This window comes from Ranitomeya imitator, chromosome 3 (genome assembly GCF_032444005.1).
Source record: "Ranitomeya imitator isolate aRanImi1 chromosome 3, aRanImi1.pri, whole genome shotgun sequence".
NCBI classification, from domain to species: domain Eukaryota; kingdom Metazoa; phylum Chordata; class Amphibia; order Anura; family Dendrobatidae; genus Ranitomeya; species Ranitomeya imitator.
This window is the reverse complement of record NC_091284.1, coordinates 414,525,315-414,545,786: the sequence shown is the minus strand read 5'-3', so window position 1 is coordinate 414,545,786 and position 20,472 is coordinate 414,525,315.

The following is a 20,472-nucleotide window of genomic DNA, read 5'->3' as shown; positions in this document are numbered from 1 at the left end:
GGACAACAGAAATTTCGACTGTACCGTACCAATGGTGGCAGACCTAGCGAACCGCTTAGTGCGCTTAGGACAATCGGAGATAGCATGAGTGGAATCACCACAGTAAAAACACAGCCCATTCCGACGTCTGTGTTCTTGCCGTTCAGCTCTGGTCAAAGTCCTATCACATTGCATAGGTTCAGGTTTATGCTCAGATAATACCGCCAAATGGTGCACAGTTTTACGCTCACGTAAGCGTCGATCGATCTGAATGGCCAAAGACATAGACTCATTCAGACCAGCAGGCATAGGAAATCCCACCATGACATCCTTAAGGGCTTCAGAGAGACCCTTTCTGAAAATTGCTGCCAGCGCACATTCATTCCATTGAGTGAGCACAGACCACTTCCTAAACTTCTGACAATATATCTCTACCTCATCCTGACCCTGACACAGAGCCAGCAAATTTTTTTCTGCCTGATCCACTGAATTAGGTTCATCATAAAGCAATCCGAGCGCCAGAAAAAACGCATCAATATCACATAATGCAGGATCTCCTGACGCAAGGGAAAATGCCCAGTCTTGAGGGTCGCCACGTAATAAAGAAATAATGATCTTAACTTGTTGAACTGGGTCACCAGAGGAGCGGGGTTTCAAAGCCAGAAACAGTTTGCAGTTATTTTTGAAATTCAGAAACTTAGCTCTATCTCCAGAAAATAACTCAGGAATAGGAATTTTAGGTTCTAACATAGGATTCTGAACCACTAAATCTTGAATGTTCTGTACACTTATAGTGAGATTATCCATCAAAGAGGACAGACCTTGAATGTCCATGTCTACACCTGTGTTCTGAACCACCCAGATGTAAAGGGGAAAAGAAAGACAAAACACAGTGCAAAGAAAAAAAAAATGGTCTCAGAACTTCTCTTTTCCCTCTATTGAGAAGCATTAGTACTTTGGGCCTCCAGTACTGTTATGAACTGGTGATTTAGAACCACAATGGACCTGGTGATTAAGAGCACTGAAAATGACCTGATGGTTACTAATAACATAGGACGAGCTCTGAGACGTGGGAACTCTGCTGACCGCAATCCCTAATCCTATCACACCACACTAGAGGTAGCCGTGGAGCGCTCCTGACCAGACCTAGGCGCCTCGGGCACAGCCTGAGAAACTAGCTAGCCCTGAAGATAGAAAAATAAGCCTACCTTGCCTCAGAGAAATTCCCCAAAGGAAAAGGCAGCCCCCCACATATAATGACTGTGAGTAAAGATGAAAATACAAACACAGAGATGAAATAGATTTTAGCAAAGTGAGGCCCAACTTACTGAATAGACCGAGGATAGGAAAGATAGCTTTGCGGTCAGCACAAAAACCTACAAACAACCACGCAGAGGGCGCAAAAAAGACCCTCCGTGCCGACTAACGGCACGGAGGTGCTCCCTCTGCGTCCCAGAGCTTCCAGCAAGCAAGACAAACCAATATAGCAAGCTGGACAGAAAAAATAGCAAACAAAAGTAACACAAGCAGAACTTAGCTTATGCAGGGTAGACAGGTCACAAGAACGATCCAGGAGAGAGCAAGACCAATACTGGAACATTGACTGGAGGCCAGGAACAAAGAACTAGGTGGAGTTAAATAGAGCAGCACCTAACGACTTAACCTCGTCACCTGAGGAAGGAAACTCAGAAGCCGCAGCCCCACTCACATCCACCAGAGGAAGCTCAGAGACAGAACCAGCCGAAGTACCACTCATGACCACAGGAGGGAGCTTGACCACAGAATTCACAACAGTGTACAGAGCGGAGCCCTGTGTGTACAAAACGGAGCCCTGTGTGTACAAAGTGTATGAAGCTGACCCGTGTATGTGTACGGAGCGGAGCGGAGCAGAGCCGTGTGTGCACGGGGTGTATGGGGGGGTGCCATTTTGCAGTTCGCCTCAGGCAGCAGAGAGGCTAGGTTCACCCCTGGTGGTGGTCTCTTAATTTTTGCCAGAGCTGTATATTATACAGGTTATACAGTGATCAATGACATTATACACATGAGCTCTGTATACAGTGTCAGTGTACAGTGATCACTAGTGACATTGTACACAGGACCTCTGTGTTATAGTGTATAATGTCATTGTACTAGTAACACACTGACTCATCAGTGACGTCTCTTCATCTTCACTTTTCATCTTCATCCAGCACAGACCGCCATCACTTCTTCCAGCCAGTGCTTGCCTCTCCAGGAAATAACAGTTTTCTAGAGCACCGCTTGCAGAGCACATTACTTAATTTTTTCCCAACTTCTACACTACAACAGATGAAAAAAAAGGTAACATAGTGTCGCTCTGCACAGTAACAGGACTGCCCCCCTATTTAAAGCAGTATCCTCAAAAAATAAAATAAATACATCACTGAAGTAATAATATCCCTTAATTAGCACTTATGGTAATAATATCCCCCATCCTGGCCTCCGTGTGTCTCATTCCTGGCTCTAGCCATATGTTCTCCTATCCTGCCCTCATGAGTATCCATTCTACCCCATGTGATGCCCCATCTGTCCCATGATTTTGCCCCATCTGTCCCATGATCGTGCCCCATCTGTCCCATGATCGTGCCCCATCTGCCCCATGATCCTGCCCCATATGTCTCCATCGTATCCATCCTGCCCCATGATCCTGCACCATCTCTCTCCATCCTGCACCATGTCTCTCCATCCTGCCCCATCTGTCTCCATACTGCATCGTGTGTCTCCATGCTGCCCCATGTGTTTCCATCTTACCCCATGATCCTGCACCATCTGTCTCCATCCTTTCCCATCTGTCTCCATTCTGCTCTAGAGGGTAAGCTTATGTGTGGGGTCAGGAGGGGTTTACAGTGTGGATGTGCTGGAGCTGTGTGTGTACGGAGCGGAGCTGAGCCGCTTGTGTATGAGGTGTGCGGAGCTGAGCCGTAAGTGTACGAGGTGTACGGAGCTGAGCCACTTGTGTACGAGGTGTGCGGAGCTGAGCCGTAAGTGTACGAGGTGTACGGAGCTGAGCCGCGTGTGTACGAGGTGTACGGAGCTGAGCTGCATGTGTACGAGGTGTGCGGAGCTGAGCCGCATGTGTACGAGGTGTACAGAGCTGAGCCGCATGTGTACGAGGTGTGCGGAGCTGAGCCGTGTGTGTGTCCATCCTGCTCTAGAGTGTAAGCTTATGTGTGGGGTCAGGAGGGGTTTACAGTGTGCATGTGGTGGAGCTGTGTGTCTGTCCAGGTGACAAGGGAACTGCAGGGGCGTGCTGATTATAGTTTCTCTCCTGCCTCTGTCTTGCTTGGAACAAACTTCTTTCCATGCAATCGTGTACTTTGTGGTATTGTTGCTGCCGCTCTGTATCCCAGTATGCATCTGGTGATGTCATCTCAGGTGTTAAGACTCACATGTCAAAGTCAATAGGTAACTTGCCAGGTCTTGCTCTCATTAGGTAAGCTGGACTGCAGTTGGTGGAGTTTACCGGGATATGGATATATAAGTCTACCAAGTCCAGCAACTTCTCTGGCCATTGGTTTCTCTTTTCCAGGGGCAAGGTCTTCAATAGGTCAATTACCATCTGGTTCATTTTCTCACACATGCCATTTGTCTGTAGATGATACGGCGTTGTCTTGGTTTTCTTGCAGCCGTACAGGTTACAGAACTCCTGGAACTCTTCTGCCTCAAAGGCTGGGCCTTGGTCGTGAGCACCTTTTCAAGGTAACCATGTGGTTGACAAAAGTGTTGTTGAAATGCCTTGGCTGCCGTCTTTGCTGTTTTGGTCCTTGACCAGCATGACTACCAGGAATCTTGAGTAATGGTCCACTATGGTCATGGCATAGACATAGCCTGATCAGCTTGGGATCAGCTTCATGTGGTCTAAGGCTACCAGTTCAAGCGGCTATTTGGTGACTATGGGCTGTAGGGGAGCCCTCTAGCTGTTACGGTCTTTCCTGCGCAGGTTGAAGGGGCCACATTCTTGGCACCAGGTCTCAATGGCTTTCCTCATGCCAATCCAGTAGAATTTTTCACGAAGCAGAACCTCCAACTTCTTCCATCTGAAGTGTCCTGCTCCATCATGGTACGCTTCCAAGACCATTGACGCATCCCGCCTCGGGACTACCAACTGCCAGACCAGTTCGTGAGTGTGTGGGTCGATGTTCCTCCAACACAGCTTACACTCATAGATGAACAACATACCCTTCTCCTTGCACAACTCTTGGGTCTCTTGTGGAGCATCTGGACCAGGGTGTGAATCAGCAATTTCTTTACCAGGCGGACTGCCGGGTCACTATCCTGCATTTCTGCCCATCCATGGTGGGGCAGTGTGGGTTCATCGTGGCTTTTCGCCTGTCATTGTGCTTGTTCCTCACACAATGGGAGTACTGGGCCCTCCGTTTCTTGCTACACTATCTACCATCTTTATCTATATACCGGGAGCCCTGGTGTTGTGAATTCTGCTTTTGGGCTCCCTCCGGTGGTTGTAGGTGGTAATGCAGTTGTCCCAGGGCTGCAGTCATGGTCAGGTGTTTCTGCTGATTGCAATTCTGACTGGGGTATTTAGGTTTGCAGGATTCATTAGTCCTAGCCAGTTGTCAATGGTTCTTGGGAGGTGTTTGACCTCTGTCTGGTTTCTCCTGCTTAGCTGCCAATTCAGCAAAGATAAGTGTCTGTTTTTTTTTCTATGGCACACATGCTGTGTGTTGGATTTTTGATTGTATTTCTGCTCTGTGTGTAGGATTCTCTGGAGTTGCAGATATATGTTCCACGTCTTTAGTTAGATGGAGGAATTTTTTGTATAATCTGCTGTGGATATTTTTGGAAGGGTTTTAATACTGACCGCACAGAACTCTGTCCTATCCTTTCCTATTTTAGCTAGAGTGGCCTCTATTGCTATTTCCTGTTTTCTGCCTACGTGTGTCTTTCCTCTCCTACTCACAGTCAATATTCGTGGGGGGCTGCCTATCCTTTGGGATTCTGCTCTGAGGTAAGATAGTATTCCTATTTCCATCTTTAGGGGTATTTAGTTCTCCGGCTGTGACGAGGTGTCTAGGGTTTGTTAGGCACTCCCCACGGCTACTTCTAGTTCCGTGTCAGTTCAGGATTTGCGGTCAGTACAGTTACCACCTACTCCAGTGAAAGTTATTCATGCGGCTCCAAGGTCACCAGATCATAACACCCTGGGGACCCAGCTTCACCTGTGGGAAGCCATACCATCCCTGCTGCCACAACATCACCCCAGAGGACCCCTTTAAGCAGCGTCGGTCACTCCTGACCGAATTCCACAGGTGGCATCATGAACACAAACTTTATTCACACCACCCCTTTAAAGACCGTCCCCTTAACATGGGCACCCAGGGCCATGGATCGGGTCGCTGCCACCGTGACACATCCCTTTAAGTACCAGACCCGGTACCTAATACCCCAAAGCCCTGGTGGGCGTTCCACACACCCCTGACCCACCCATTTCACAACTAGTCACACCTATTTCGTGGCCCAACTGCACCCATTTAGCACTGCTGATCACACTGTTTCATAAACAATAATTATAAACAGAAAAAAATATGGCCACAAAGTGCTCCATACTGTATAATGGCCACACATGATGCTCAATACTGTATAATGGCCACACAGTGCTCCATACTGTATAATGGCCCCACATGATGCTGCGTACAGTATAATGGCCGCACATGATGCTCCATACTCTATAATGGCCACACAGTGCTCCATGCTGTATAATGGCCCCACATGATGTTCCATACTATATAATAACCACACAGTGCTTCATACTGTATAATGGCCCCACAAGATGTGCGTACAGTATAATGGCCACACATGATGCTCCATACTGTATAATGGCCACACAGTGCTCCATACTGTATAATGGCCCCACATAATGCTGCGTACAGTATAATGGCCACACATGAGGCTCCATACTGTATAATGGCCACACAGTGCTCCATACTGTATAATGACCCCACATGATGCTCAATACTGTATAATGGCCACACCGTGCTCCATACTTTATAATGGCCACACATGATGCTCCATACTGTATAATGGCCACACAGTGCTCCATACTATATAATGGCCACAGATGATGCTCCATACTGTATAATGGTCCCACATGATGCTCCATACTGTATAATGGCCCCACATGATGCTCAATACTGTATAATGGCCTCACATGATGCTCCATACTGTATAATGGCCCCACATGATGCTGCATACAGTATAATGGCCCCACATGACAATGCCAGTGTACAGTCCGGACTGTAGATGTGTCCCAGCAGCTCTGCTTACAATGCAGGCAAAGATTTCACCACCTGTTGCTGTCCACACTGCTGCCTCACATATCCTGCACATTACAATGTAGCCCAGCTCTGCGAACTCTGCATGCACTCAGACAACACCACTATCTACTGACTCCACTCCATAACTGCTGTAATATATAAAGCAGGGGTCCCCAACTCCAGGCCTTGAGGGCCGCCAACAGTGCAGGTTTTCAGGATTTCTTTAGTATTGCATCGGTGGTAATGTGATCATCTGCACAGGTGATGATTCCAACCCCTGTGCAATACTAAGGAAATCCTGAAAACCTGCACTGTTGGCGGCCCTCGAGGCCTGGAGTTGGGGACCACTGATATAAAGGATGTGTGTGTATATATACTAGATGGTAGCCTGATTCTAACGCATTGGGTATTCTAGAATATGTATGCGTAGTGTATAGCACAGCCCACGTAGTACATTGCGCAGCCCACGCAGTACATTGCGCAGCCCACGCAGTACTTTGCGCAGCCCACACAGTATATTGCGCAGCCCACGCAGTATATTGCGCAGCCCACATAGTATATTGCGCAGCCCGCATAGTATATTGCCCAGCCCACGTAGTATAGTGCGCAGCTCATGTAGTATATTGCCCAGCCCACGTAGTATATTGCGCAGCTCACGTAGTATATTGCCCAGCTCACATAGTATATTGCGCAGCTCACGTAGTATATTGCTCAGCCCACGTAGTATATTGCGCAGCTCACGTAGTATATTGCCCTGCCCATGTAGTATATTGCACAGCCCACGCACTCTATAGCAATGTGGGCACCATATCCCTGTTAAAAAAAATAAAAATAAAAAATAGCGCTATACTCACCCTCCGTTGGCCCCGACGCCCCTCGCACGCTCCGGTCTGAAGAGTGCATTGCGGTCTCGCGAGATGATGACGTAGCGGAATGCATTACATTCTATGGGGGCTGTGCTGTTTTACATTCTATGGGGGCTGTGCTGTATTACATTCTATGGGGGCTGTGCTGCATTACATTCTATGGGGGCTGTGCTGTATTACATTCTATGGGGGCTGTGCTGTATTACATTCTATGGGGGCTGTGCTGTATTACATTCTATGGGGGCTGGCTGTATTACATTCTATGAGGGCTGTGCTGCATTACATTCTATGGGGGCTGTGCTGCATTACATTCTATGGGGGCTGTGCTGCATTACATTCTATGAGGGCTGTGCTGTATTACATTCTATGGGGGAGGGCTGTATTACATTCTATGGGGTACTGTATTATATTCTATGGAGGGGCTACATTATATTCTATGGGGGGCTGCATTATGCTCTATGAGTGGGCTACCATATATTATATATGCAGGGGCTGCATTATACTATATGAGGGGGCTGCATTATATTCTCTGGGGGGTTACATTATACTCAGGGGGCTTCAATATATTCTGTGGGGTGGCTGCATTATACTCATCATTACACTATATGTGGCTGCATTATACTGTATCAAGGACTATGGAGAATACATTATACTATATGAAGAACTATGGGGTGCATTATACTATGGGAAGTGAATTGTACTACATGGATGACAATGGCGGGACATTATACTATATGGAGCACTATGAGGAATGTATTATACTATTTGGAGGACTGAGGAATGTATTATACTATATGGAGGAATTGCAGTGTATTTTAATATATGGAGGTCTATGAGGAGTGTATTATACTATATGGAGGACTATGTGGAGTGTATTATACTATATGGAGGACTGAGGAGTGTATTATACTATTTGGAGGACTGAGGAGTATATTATACTATATGGAGGAATTGCAGTGTATTTTAATATATGGAGGTCTATGAGGAGTGTATTATACTATATGGAGGACTATGTGGAGTGTATTATACTATATGGAGGACTGAGGAGTGTATTATACTATTTGGAGGACTGAGGAGTGTATTATACTATATGGAGGAATTGCAGTGTATTTTAATATATGGAGGTCTGTGAGGAGTGTATTATACTATATGGAGGACTATGTGTAGTGTAGTATACTATATGGAGGACTGAGGAGTGTATTATACCATATGGAGGACTGAGGAGTGAATTATACTATATGGAGGACTGAGGAGTGTATTATACTATATGGAGGACTGAGGAGTGTATTATACTATATGGAGGACTGAGGTTCACATTATAATATATGGAGGACTATGGGGGGTATTATACTAAACAAGCAAAATGCTGCCTATTCATCGAGTGATTGGATTGTTTATGTGGGAACAGAAATCCTTGTTCTCAGCAGCACATCGCCGGTGTAAACTGTAGATGTGCTGCTGATAACATGATACTGTATGGGGACAGATTGATCTAATTGTCATTGTTCTGTTCCCTTCATTCTTTCTCAGTTGGTGTAAAGAGGCCGGGAAACAAGCAAACGACTTCAGTATTGTCGATCACACTCGTTTAGTGGCCTGAGATCAACGCATGTAAATACAGCAGAAATACTTCGCAGAGAGATGAGGCAAGGATGATAACAGTTGTAGTTAGCACCCGGCGCCTGGGAATAGCGCTAACTACTGCTTTTCCCAGCTGCCAAAGCATTTAATTCTGGTATGTGTAATGACTTTTAGGGTTGATGTCAGCTGCTATCAATCCCTGGTGTAAGTAATATACAAAAAAACCCTGTTTGGGAGAGAAGAACAGACAAATTGCGGCGCCCTAAGTGCGTAAACACAATATTATAGTCTTTAAAGGGTGCACAATTTTATGCACTCACCTGATAAAAGACTAAAATGGCTTTAGATCGTGTATCCTCCAAATTCCCTCTGAGATACTTTTCAATATACAGGGCTTGCAGCTTGCCTCGGGTGGATCCAAGTGAGAGAGCCAGAGTAAGGCCGGGGACACACACAACGTATAAAAAACGGTCCGTTTTTGACGGACGAGAATCGCACAAATGTTACCAAAACAGTGACCCGTGTGCAGTGCGAGGATGCGATTTTCTCGCATTAAATGATCCGTGTGACATCCGTATGGTGAGATTTTCTCACACACTTGCAAAATGAGCAAATAATGGCTGAGCCTTTCCTGTCACCTGCCCAATGCCTGAGAATTTCTCGCAAGTCACACTGATGGTCCGTGTGCTGTGCTATTTTTTCTCACCTCCATAGACTTTCATTGGCGATTCTCGGCCGAGAAACGCTGACAATCGCAGCATGCTGCGATTTCACTCGGATCCTGAATACGGCCGAGAAAATATCGGATGATGGGAGCTGCCCCATAGATTAACATTGGGACGAGTGCTATGCGATTTTTTATCGCATTGCACTCGTCCGTATTACGGTCTAGTGTGACCCCGGCCTAAGGCTCACACAGGATGAGTAGTTCAAGAAAAGCACATCCAGCCCATGAATGGCAGCGCTTCCCAGGACTCACATTCAAAGATGATATTTCATATTTTTTTATTTCATAACTTAAAATAGAAGATACTTTTTTTTTTTTTATATTTCATATTTTTTTATTTCATAACTTAAAATAGAAGAGATACTTATCTCTTCTATTTTAAGTTATGAAATAAAAAAATATGAAATATAAAAAAAAAAAAAGTATCTCTTCTATTTTAAGTTATAAAATAAAAAAATATGAAATATCATCTTTGAATGTGAGTCCTGGGAAGCGCTGCCATTCATGGGTTGGATGTGCTTTTCTTGAACTGGTGTAAGTAATGGAGAGGTGTCTATCAGACATCCCCACTACTAGCCCAGACCTGGCGAGACCCAGCGACTCTGAAGAGCGGTGTTGGTAGTAACAATACCGCTCTTCACAGTCGCCGAGCTCAGCGCAAGACCAGGAATATCTGAAGAGTGGTGACGTTATTGATGTCACCGCTTTTCAGAGTCACCGGGTCTCATGCTGCACAGTGGAACCGAAAGTGGCTGTAGGCAAAGTTTATGGAGCATCAGAATGAGGTTCCATAGCCTTTAGTTGTCTCAATCTCTTCATTATCTACGAGATCCAGTTATGTAGGTAAAGTAGCGGCTTTTCTTGGTACTGCAACTAAAAGCAATAAATAGGACTGAGCTGTAATGTTGGATACAGCTGTAATTATATGTTATATAGTCGTGTTACACTCCCCTCACTTCTTGTAACCTACAAGTGTACAAAGATATTAGGCTACGTTCACATTAGCGTTCTGCCGGGCTGCGTCGGGCACAGCCGCGGCGACGCATGCGCCATGCGCCCCTATATTTAACATGGGGGCGCATGGACATGCGTTTGCATGCGTTTTGCGATGCATGCGTCTTTTTTGCCGCAAGCGTTAGGGCGCAGAGGACACAGCAAGATGCATTTTTTTTGTGTCCAAAATCCAGCAAAAAAAGGACGCATGCGTCGCAAAACTATGCCTATGCGTTTTGGCATGCATTCTTGTTTGCGTTGTGCGTTGCGTCGCCGACGCAGCAGCGCACAACGCAAATGTGAACGTAGCCTTATACAGTCACCATGTGACAAGTGGGCCTGTGTACCTTCAAATGCCAGGGCTGAATTTTAGTCCCAGTCCGGCCCTGATTCTGACTACCAGAGCTCTGACCCGTACAGCTCCGCTACTGGCCGTGAGTGTGCAGCCTAGATCGGACCAGGCGAATTGTCGAGAACCTGGTAGCTACATCCCCGGAACCAGCGTTGTTCAGTGACATCTTCCAGTGGAGGCAGAGACTGCGACACTTAGTGGACTTCGCCCCGTTAACCCACTACCTCACCTGAGAGAGTCAGGATATGCCATTTACATCAGGAGACAGTGCTTCACCTTCCTCCAAGAACAGGCCAGAGACTTCATGAGTCACCTACTGCGCCACCGTGGGATTTCTAGATTCCACCGCCCGGAAACCATCAGAAGTTTACTAGTTTCCTAACCTTTTGTTCCTACCCTGATACCAAGCACAAGTTTATTTCCCCCCTTAACCCTTTCTCTCCTTGCGTGGAGTAATCCTTGTAATAAACCTGTTAACTCTTGTTCTGCCTCCTGCTCGTCACTGCATCCCGCGTTCCTGCTATCTCACATTTGGCGTAGTCGGCAGAATGCAGTCTAACAGCACGGGGGCGCCAGATCAAGCAGTTGGGGTGAGTGCTAAGTTCAGTATATCTCTGGAGGCCATGTTGAATAATCTCCCTAATATTGTGGGGAATAATATTATGTTATGGAGCTGGTCTGAGCGTATGAGAGGGATGATGCGGATGCATCCAATGAGAAGCCAGAGATTCAGTCATGTTACAACCCCCCAGGAAACGAGAAACCTTTAGGCTGTGTGCACACGTTGCTGATTTTTCACATTTTTTCCCTATAAAAACGCTATAAAACCACATAAAAACAGCATACATTATACATCCCATCATTTAGAATGAATTCCGCAATTTTTGTACACATGATGCATTTTTTTTCCACGAAAAAAAACACATCGTGGTAAAAAACGCAGCATGTTCATTAATTTTGCGGATTTCCCACTATATAATGCATTGGGAAATGTCCGGAAAAACCCGCAAAAAAAAAACATGCACCAAAAACGCGGTAAAATGCGCAAAAAACGCATGCAGATTTCTTGCAGAAAATTTCAGGTTTTTCTCAGGAAATTTCTGCAAGAAATCCTGAACGTGTGCACATAGCTTTAACAAACTGTTACACATTTTGGAGAAGACTCATGGGGACCCCATGGACGTAGGGGAGTTAAGAATGCGCCTATTTAGCCATATGCAAAGGGAGGGGGAGATGGTGATGCAGTACATGAACGCTCTCCAGGAAATTCACACTGCTATTGTTAGAAAATATGGCCAAGGCGTAGGACCGACTGATGTGATGTTGCGGGACCAGTTGGTGACAAGCTTGCGGGACATGCAGACAAAGAAGGCTTTGAGGGAGCGCTTGTGGTTAGATCCACGCATGACATTTTCTGAAATAGGAAGTGAAGCACGCACACGCAAGCAAGAGCAGGGGGTGACAGTCCCGGTAGGGAAGGTCCAGAGCAGGGAGGTATCTGTGAACATGATCACCGAACCCCAATGGGTTGAGGAATTGCGGAAGGAGATCCAGGATATTCGAGGAGAGCTGGCCGATACAAAGAAGAAATCAGCAGGAACCTTAATTTCGCCAGAGGGCAAAGATGGCCCCGAACTCGCGTCAAATCCAGGATGTTCCGGCAAGAGAGATCCCTCGTCTGTTACAATTGTGGAGAAATTGGACATTTTGCTAGGGAATGCCCACGTCGGGGTAGGTCCTTTCAACGTCGTCTGTTAAACTAGAGGGCTCTGAGCCAGGGGGACACCACCTGAAGCGTGAACAGTCACGAAGGAGTAACACAAGTCCCACAAATCTAGTGTCTATGTGCCCCCTCGTCTGGGCTGAACTGGATGGTCGAGCAGTACGTTGCCTGGTAGATACTGGCTCACAGGTGACTACAATACCTGAAACTTACTTTCGGTAACACTTCCCTGAGACAATGTGTCGTGAGTGGGCCCAGTGATCAAATTAACAGTTACCAATTGTTTTCCAATCCCGGTCGCAGGGGTGGTCTTGATGCAAATAACCATGTGTGGTAAAGATTTGGTAAGGAAAGGAGTAGTGTTGACCAGGGGGGAAGCAGGACATGGACATGCCGTCACCCTGGGGATGAATGTGTTGAAGGAGTTCGGGGGTCTCCTTGTCAATGAGCCCTCAGATGTAACGCTGAAACAATGGAGTTCACATACTCCCCAAAGAAAAGTGTTCCAACAGTTAATCCGCATGGCTCAAGCTCAAGGAAGGAATGTTGGGAAATGTGATTGTCCCAGCCGCTGCAAAGCTAGTTCTGCCACCAGGACAAACCATGCTTACCCTGCCTGTATACTTCCAGGGCTCTTGGTATGATTTTCTAAATGAGTCCAAGGACTGGTTCAGAAAATCATACCCTTGAAGGTATTGAGATCCAGATCGAGCCAGCTGCTTTTGTTCTTGTGGCGCGAACACTAGCCATTGTACATGACAGGACTGTTCCAGTGGACTGGGTTAATTTGGGAGAAGGTAACATCACGCTAACCCCTAGAATCGAAGTGGCTCGAATTACAGGCCTGCCAGAGGAAATCATCCCACCCCAGGCCTTGCAGTTGACAGTGAAGCAGGGAGACCCTTGGACGGTGACTGTGGATATGACGCTGACTCCAGAACCTCAGCATATATGGGATGGACATCGTATATTGGAGCAGATGCAGGTGGAGCTGTCAGACCTTACACCGCTACAGATCCAACACGTGGAGGCTCTACTGGGACGTTATTAAGTCGTGATTATGCGCCACAAGGATGATTTTGGCTGCACCACAGCAATTGCACATGAGATCCCAATTGAAAGTGCCACGCCCATAAGAGAGCGGTACCGACAAATTCCGCCACAGTTATACCAAGAGGTGAAAAGTATGTTAATCCAGATGCTACAGAAGGGCCTCATAAGAGAAAGCCAAAGTCCGTTGGCCGCCCCCATTGTGCTAGTGCGAAAGAAGGATGGTACTCTGTGTTTTTGTGTCGACTATCGTAAACTCAATGCCTGCACCATGCAGGGTTCATATCCCTTACCCAGGATTGAAGAATCCTTGTTGGCACTAGGAAAAGCCAAATTCTTTTCTTCGTTGGATTTTGCCAGTGGCTACTGGGAAGTACCAATGTCAGAGCAGGAACGGCCGAAGAATGCCTTTATCCTTCCAGTGGGACTGTTTGAGTTTATTGGGATGCCGTTCGGATTGGCCAACGCCCCTGAAGCCACGCTTATCTATCTAGATGACATCATAGTTTATGCTGCTACGCTTGATGATCATTTTAAAAAGGCTGGAACAAGTGTTGAGTCGCCTGCAAAGACACGGTCTAAAAGTAAAGCCTCAGAAATGTCATCTGTTTCGCACTCAAATAGAGTACCTAGGCCACGTTGTCTCTGCGGAAGGAGTGAAACCGTCTCGGGAGAAAATTGCTGTGATACAGGATTGGCTCACTCCGACGACGTTTAAAGATGTCCGGGCGTTCTTAGGACTGACCGGGTATTACCGATGCTTCGTGAAGAAATTCACTTGCATAGTGAACCCACTACTGGAGTTGTTAAAGAGGGTACCCTCAGGCGCCAAGAACCGGACTATTTGATGGGGAGAAAGGCAAGAAAAGGCATTCCAAGATTTGAAGAAAGCGTTGACAGATGCACCTGTGTTGGCTTATGCGGACTTCTCGCAACCATTCATTCTCCACACCGACGGAAGCATGCGTGGACTTGGGGCTGTGTTGTCTCAGATTCAGGATGGGAGAGAGAAGGTGATTGCTTATGCTAGTCGGTCCCTTCATAATTCCGAGCCGAATCCTGACAATTACAGTTTCTTCAAGCTAGAGCTGCTGACGTTGGTGTGGGTTATGACGGAGATGTTCGCAGAATACCTATCTGGATCCGAAGTACTGGTGTGCACTGACAATAACCCATTGGCCCACTTGGTAAACACAAAACCAGGAGCTCTGGAGCAGCGGTGGGTGGCAAGAATGATAAAGTTCCAATACAAAATCTCCTACAAAAGGGGAGCTGAAAACACTCACGCAGATGCCTATCTAGAGTACACCATGGATGGCTGGGGCAAAACAGAGACGAAGAATTGGAAGATGAGGAGATCCCCAGGTTCTGAGATTCTACCAGGATGATGGTAGCCACGCAAGGACAGGTGCAAGTGATGGTCTGGAAAAGTTTCTTAGGACGACCCCGCGATGAGTGGGTGCAGTTATAGCAGGAAGATGGAGAAATGGCTCAGCTAAAGCAATGGATAACGTCTAAGCAACTGCCCAATCAAGAAGAGAGAAATTACCTATCCCTAAAGGCTCTGCGGATTCTACAGCAATGGGAAAGTCTCCAAATGAAGAATGGACTACTGTACCGGAAGGTTCAATCACAACGAGAAATAGGTGCGATGTGGCAGGTGGTAATTCCGGAGACGCTGCTATCTAAAGTGGCTTCAGAGGCACATGAGAGAGGAGCACACTTCAGCCATGAGAAAATTTTTCACTGGCTACAGCAATTAGTGTACCATCCTCGACTGAAGGCGGTAGTGGAAAAGACCTATAGCCTATGCAAGAGTTGCGAGTTAGCAAAACAAAATAAAGTCGTTTTCGGTAGAAACGTTGGACAATATCTGTTTTTGACTCCTTGTTGGATCAAAATAAATTATCACTGCAGAAAGACCTACAGTCTAATTTTAATTTGTGGTGCTGAGGTTCCATCCTCAACAAGTCTGGACCACGAGTCCGTTCCTCAAGCATACAATTTTTTAAAAGGACAATGGTTTTTCTCCTTTTAGTGAGTCTTTTTAAAGCACCACTCCAGCGGGTTTTTTTTATCCAGCGCTGAAGAGGCGCTTTAAATCTAAGCCCCCTGCCCCTGCTCATATACTCACCCTCCGGCATCTTCATAGTTTTTTCGGTGGTGTTCCGGTCCTGCCGCGACATCTTGTGACAGGAGCTTCTGACTGGCTGGAAGTCAGAAGCTACGTCACACATTCTCAATGCAAGTCTATGAGAGCCAGAACGAGGCCCTCATAGACTTGTATTGAAAAGTGACCTTCGCGCAGCTCCATGAAACACTCTCTTTTGGTGGAGACCGACCAGAGCGATGCTAGGAATGGACAGGAGTAAAGAGTGATTGTCAAATTATGAAGTTATCCATTATTCCATGGATAGGTTACTGATCACTGGGAGTCCCAATACTCAGACCCCCAGTGATCAATAACATATCCCCCATGCTATGAAAACTTAATATCTTGTAAATAACTCTTTAACCATGACATGTTGGTAAGGTCAGTGGCACGGAAAGGGGGCTTGTCTTGGCTGACCACAAATTATTATAGAAAATAAATGGTTCTGGTAGAATCAGCAGCACAAGAAGAGTGGAGCACCTGCTAGGACCATGGGGTACTCAGAACCGGGCTGGTTCTTAAAGGGATGTGTCACGGCAGCAGTGACCCGGTCCTTGGCCCTGGGCATCCAATAAAAGGGGAACAATGGAGATGGAAATAAAGTCTAATGTAGTGTTGTTCGTGACGCCACCTGTGGTACTCGGCCAGGGATGGCCGATGCTTCGTAAAGGGGTCCACTGGGGATGATGGTATTGCAGCAGAGGTGGTATAGCTCCCCGCAGGTAGAGCTTAGTCCCCAGGGCTCCCGTTGCAGTTGGTAAGGATGATAGATGGTGAAGTGCAGGAAAGAATTGGAGGACACAGGGTTGCAGTCTCTTTACCATTTACTGGTGAAGTTCAGGTACAGGTTACAGGTGGTCTTTGGAATTTGGGCAGCCTGGAAGCGATTCGGAATCCCCCTAGCCAAGTGGGGTTGGAAGTCTTCCTTACTGCTCTGTACTCTCAGTCCCTTGATGCCTGAGGCTTCACACAAGATCCTCTCTCAGTCTGTCCCTTTAGGTGGACACTACCCGCATGGCAGGCAGCTCGAGCCTTTTTATAGGTGTCCCTCTGTTGTGCCGACTTCCTGCTCTAATCTGCTGCTGTGCCTTCTGGTGTAATTATGCCAGGAGACTTGGAATGTCCTGCCCGCTGTCCTGCCTGCTGTGGGGCATACAGTTCCCACACAACCTCGGACTTCCGGCCTCCGTTTTCTTGGGCTCAAACCTGGAGTGAGCCCACTCGCAGCTCCACTCCAGCTTCTCTCTCCTCCTCTGCTCCTTCTCCCCTCACTGTCTTCTACAATCTGACTGCTAACTCATCCTCCAGCCAGAATATATAGGGAAGCTACCCTCAAACCGGATCCAGAGCTCCCCCTTCTGGCCTGGAGTCAGAACAGTGTTGTATGTACTGTATGTGTTACCTGTTAAAGGGATCCTTGTCACTTCCAGGCATGGCATCACCCTCCCTGTGAGGAAGGCAATACCACTGTGACAACTGGCTTCCTGGAGTGTCACAAGAGCACCGCCTATGTGCAGTTCATGAGCAAGAACTACCCACCCGACTTCTATGCTGACTTTGCTGCTCAGTTCAATGCCGAGTTCTTTGACTTTAATGCATGGGCTGAGCTGTAAGAGGCAGTCAGGACTTGGTAGGCGCAGGATTGTGGATTCGGATTTTCCTTATTGTATGTGTACTGTCAGCATTCACTACAACGTTCAGCAAGTCCTGACACCTGTAATAAATAGGACTGTGATTGTACCTCTGCCTACTGTAAGTATTATGTCCTTTACCATAATGCAGTTGTTGACAGGTGTTGTCCAGCATTATATGACTGCAGGCCGGTCACTCCAACCTGTTTATTTCCATAATTCAGAATAAGAAGTCATGTGAGATCAGCGGCCAGATGTTACAGCATAGTGGATGGGATTTTATGAAATCCCATCTCCACTATGCGTGCAGGAACGCCTCCAGAACAATTTGTAGAGAGCGTGAAGGGGAAGTGAAGGGCAGGAGAGTGAGGAGCTGGAGAGAGAAGCTGCGACTGGGCTTCCTCCATGCTGAGCGCAGACACCGGTAGCCGGAAGACTGAAGTTGTGCAGTACTGTACGTCTCACAGCAGAAACCAGCGGGACAGCTGGATCGCAAGTCACCTGTTGACCATTGACACCCGAGGACACAGTAGCAGATAGAGCCTGGGTCTGATAGAGATCCTGTAAAAAGGCTCGAGCTACCTGTCGTACGGGTAGTGTCCTACCAACAAGGGGGGGCAGAGAGAGAATGTGAGGACCTTGTGAGGGGCCTAAGGCAGCAAGGGACTACACCACAGCGCTAGAGGGAAGGCTTCCAACACCATCAGGTAAAAGGGGTTCCAGATTCGCTTCCAAGCTGGCCGGACCAAACCTTTACCTGTGATCTGGTACCCTGGACTGTAGCTGCCTGAATTTATCAGTAAACCAGGTAAAGAGACTGCAACCCTGTGTCCTCCGTTTCTTGCTACACTTTCTACCATCTTTATCTACAGTGCTGTGCAAATTAATTGGGACAAAGCATTTTTTAAGAAAAATCGTAAGTTAGTTACCAGTCAGTGATTCAAACCAGTTTTAATATATAATAAATAAATCTTTGTCAACTAGCCAGTGGAACAAGGTAATTTTCAGAATTAGTATGTAACAGTGCATTATAACATTTTATTATTAAATATTCAAAAATATGTGTTTTTTTGCTTTGTCCCAATTAATTTCCACAGCACTGTATACATCGGGAGCCCTGGGGTCCCAGCTTCACCTGTGAGAAGCTATATCATCCCTGCTGCAACAACATCACCCCAGAAGACCCCTTTAAGCAGTGTCGGTCACCCCTGACCGAGTACCACAGGTGGCGTCACGAACACAAACTTTAATTCTCATTTCAAATCCACTTTTACTTGGGCGCCCAGGGCCACGGACCAGGTCGCCGCCGCCGTGACACATCCCATTAAGTACCGGACCCAAGTACCCCACAGCCCTGGCCGATGTTCCATATTATGTCCTTCACCATAATTCAGTTGTTGACAGATGTTTACAAGCATCATATGACTGCAAGACGGTCACTCCAACCTGTTTATTTCCATTGTTCAGAATAAAACGTTATGTCAGATCAGGCTGGTCTTCAAGAAACACCTGTTAACTCCTTCATTGCCTAGTGTTAGGGCTGGAGCACCTTTAGAAAAGTGGAGAGTGAGAACAACTACACTTGTTGCATTTCCAGGCCTCTCTTAACCCCTTAGTGACAGAGCCAATTTGGTACTTAATGACCAGGCCAATTTTTGCAATTCTGACCACTGTCACTTTATGAGGTTATAACTCTGGAACACTTCAACGGTTCCCGCTGATTCTGAAATTGTTTTTTCGTGACATATTGTACTTCATGTTAGTGGTAACATTTCTTCGATATTACTTGCGATTATTTATGAAAAAAACGGAAATATGGCGAAAATTTTTAAAATTTTGCAATTTTCAAACTTTGTATTTTTATGCCCTTAAATCAGAGAGATATGTCACGAAAAATAGTTAATAAATAACATTTCCCACATGTCTACTTTACATCAGCACAATTTTGGAAACAAAATTTTTTTTTGTTAGGGAGTTATAAGGGTTAAAAGTTGACCAGCAATTTCTCATTTTTACAACACCATTTTTTTTTAGGGACCACATCACATTTGAAGTCATTTTGAGGGGTCTATATGATAGAAAATAAGGAAGTGTGACACCATTCTAAAAACTACACCCCTCAAGGTTCTCAAAACCACATTCAAGAAGTTTATTAACCCTTTACGTGCTTCACAGGAACTGAAACAATGTGGAAGGAAAAAATGAACATTTAACTTTTTTTTGCAAACATCTTAATTCAGAACCATTTTTTTTATTTTCACAAGTGTAAAAACAGAAATATAACCATAAATTTTGTTATGCAATTTCTCCTGAATACGCCAATACCCCATATGTGGGGGTAAACCACTTTTTGGGCGCACCGCAGAACTTAGAAGTGAAGGAGCGCCGTTTTACTTTTTCAATGTAGAATTGGCTGGAATTGAGATTGGACGCCATGTCGCGTTTGGAGAGCCTCTGATGTGCCTAAACAGTGGAAACCCCCCACAAGTGACCCCATTTTGGAAACTAGATCCCTTAAGGAACATATCTAGATGTGTGGTGAGCACTTTGAACCCCCATGTGCTTCACAGAAGTTTATCATGTAGAGCCGTGAAAAAAAAAATCGCATTTTTTCTACAAAAATGATCTTTTTGCCCACAAATTTTTATTTTCACAAGGGTAACAGGAGAAATTAGACCACTAAAGTTGTTGTGCAATTTCTCCTGAGTACGCTGATACCCAATATGTGGGGGTAAACCACTGTTAGGGCGCACCGCAGAGCTTGGAAGAGAAGGAGTGCCGTTTTACTTTTTCAATGTAGAATTGGCTGGAATTGAGATCGGACGCCATGTCGCGTTTGGAGAGCCCCTGATGTGCCTAAACAGTAGAAATCCCCCACAAGTGACCCCATTTTGGAAACTAGACCCCCCAGGGAACTTATCTAGATGTGTGGTGAGAACCTTGAATGCCCAAGTGCTTCACAGAAGTTTATAATGCAGAGCCGTGAAAATAAAAAAAAAATTTTTTCCACAAAAAAGATTTTTTAGCCCCCAAGTTTTTATTTTCACAAGGGTAACAAAAGAAATTGGACCGCAAAAGTTGTTGTCCAATTTGTCCTGAGTATGCTGGTACCCCATATGTGGGGGTAA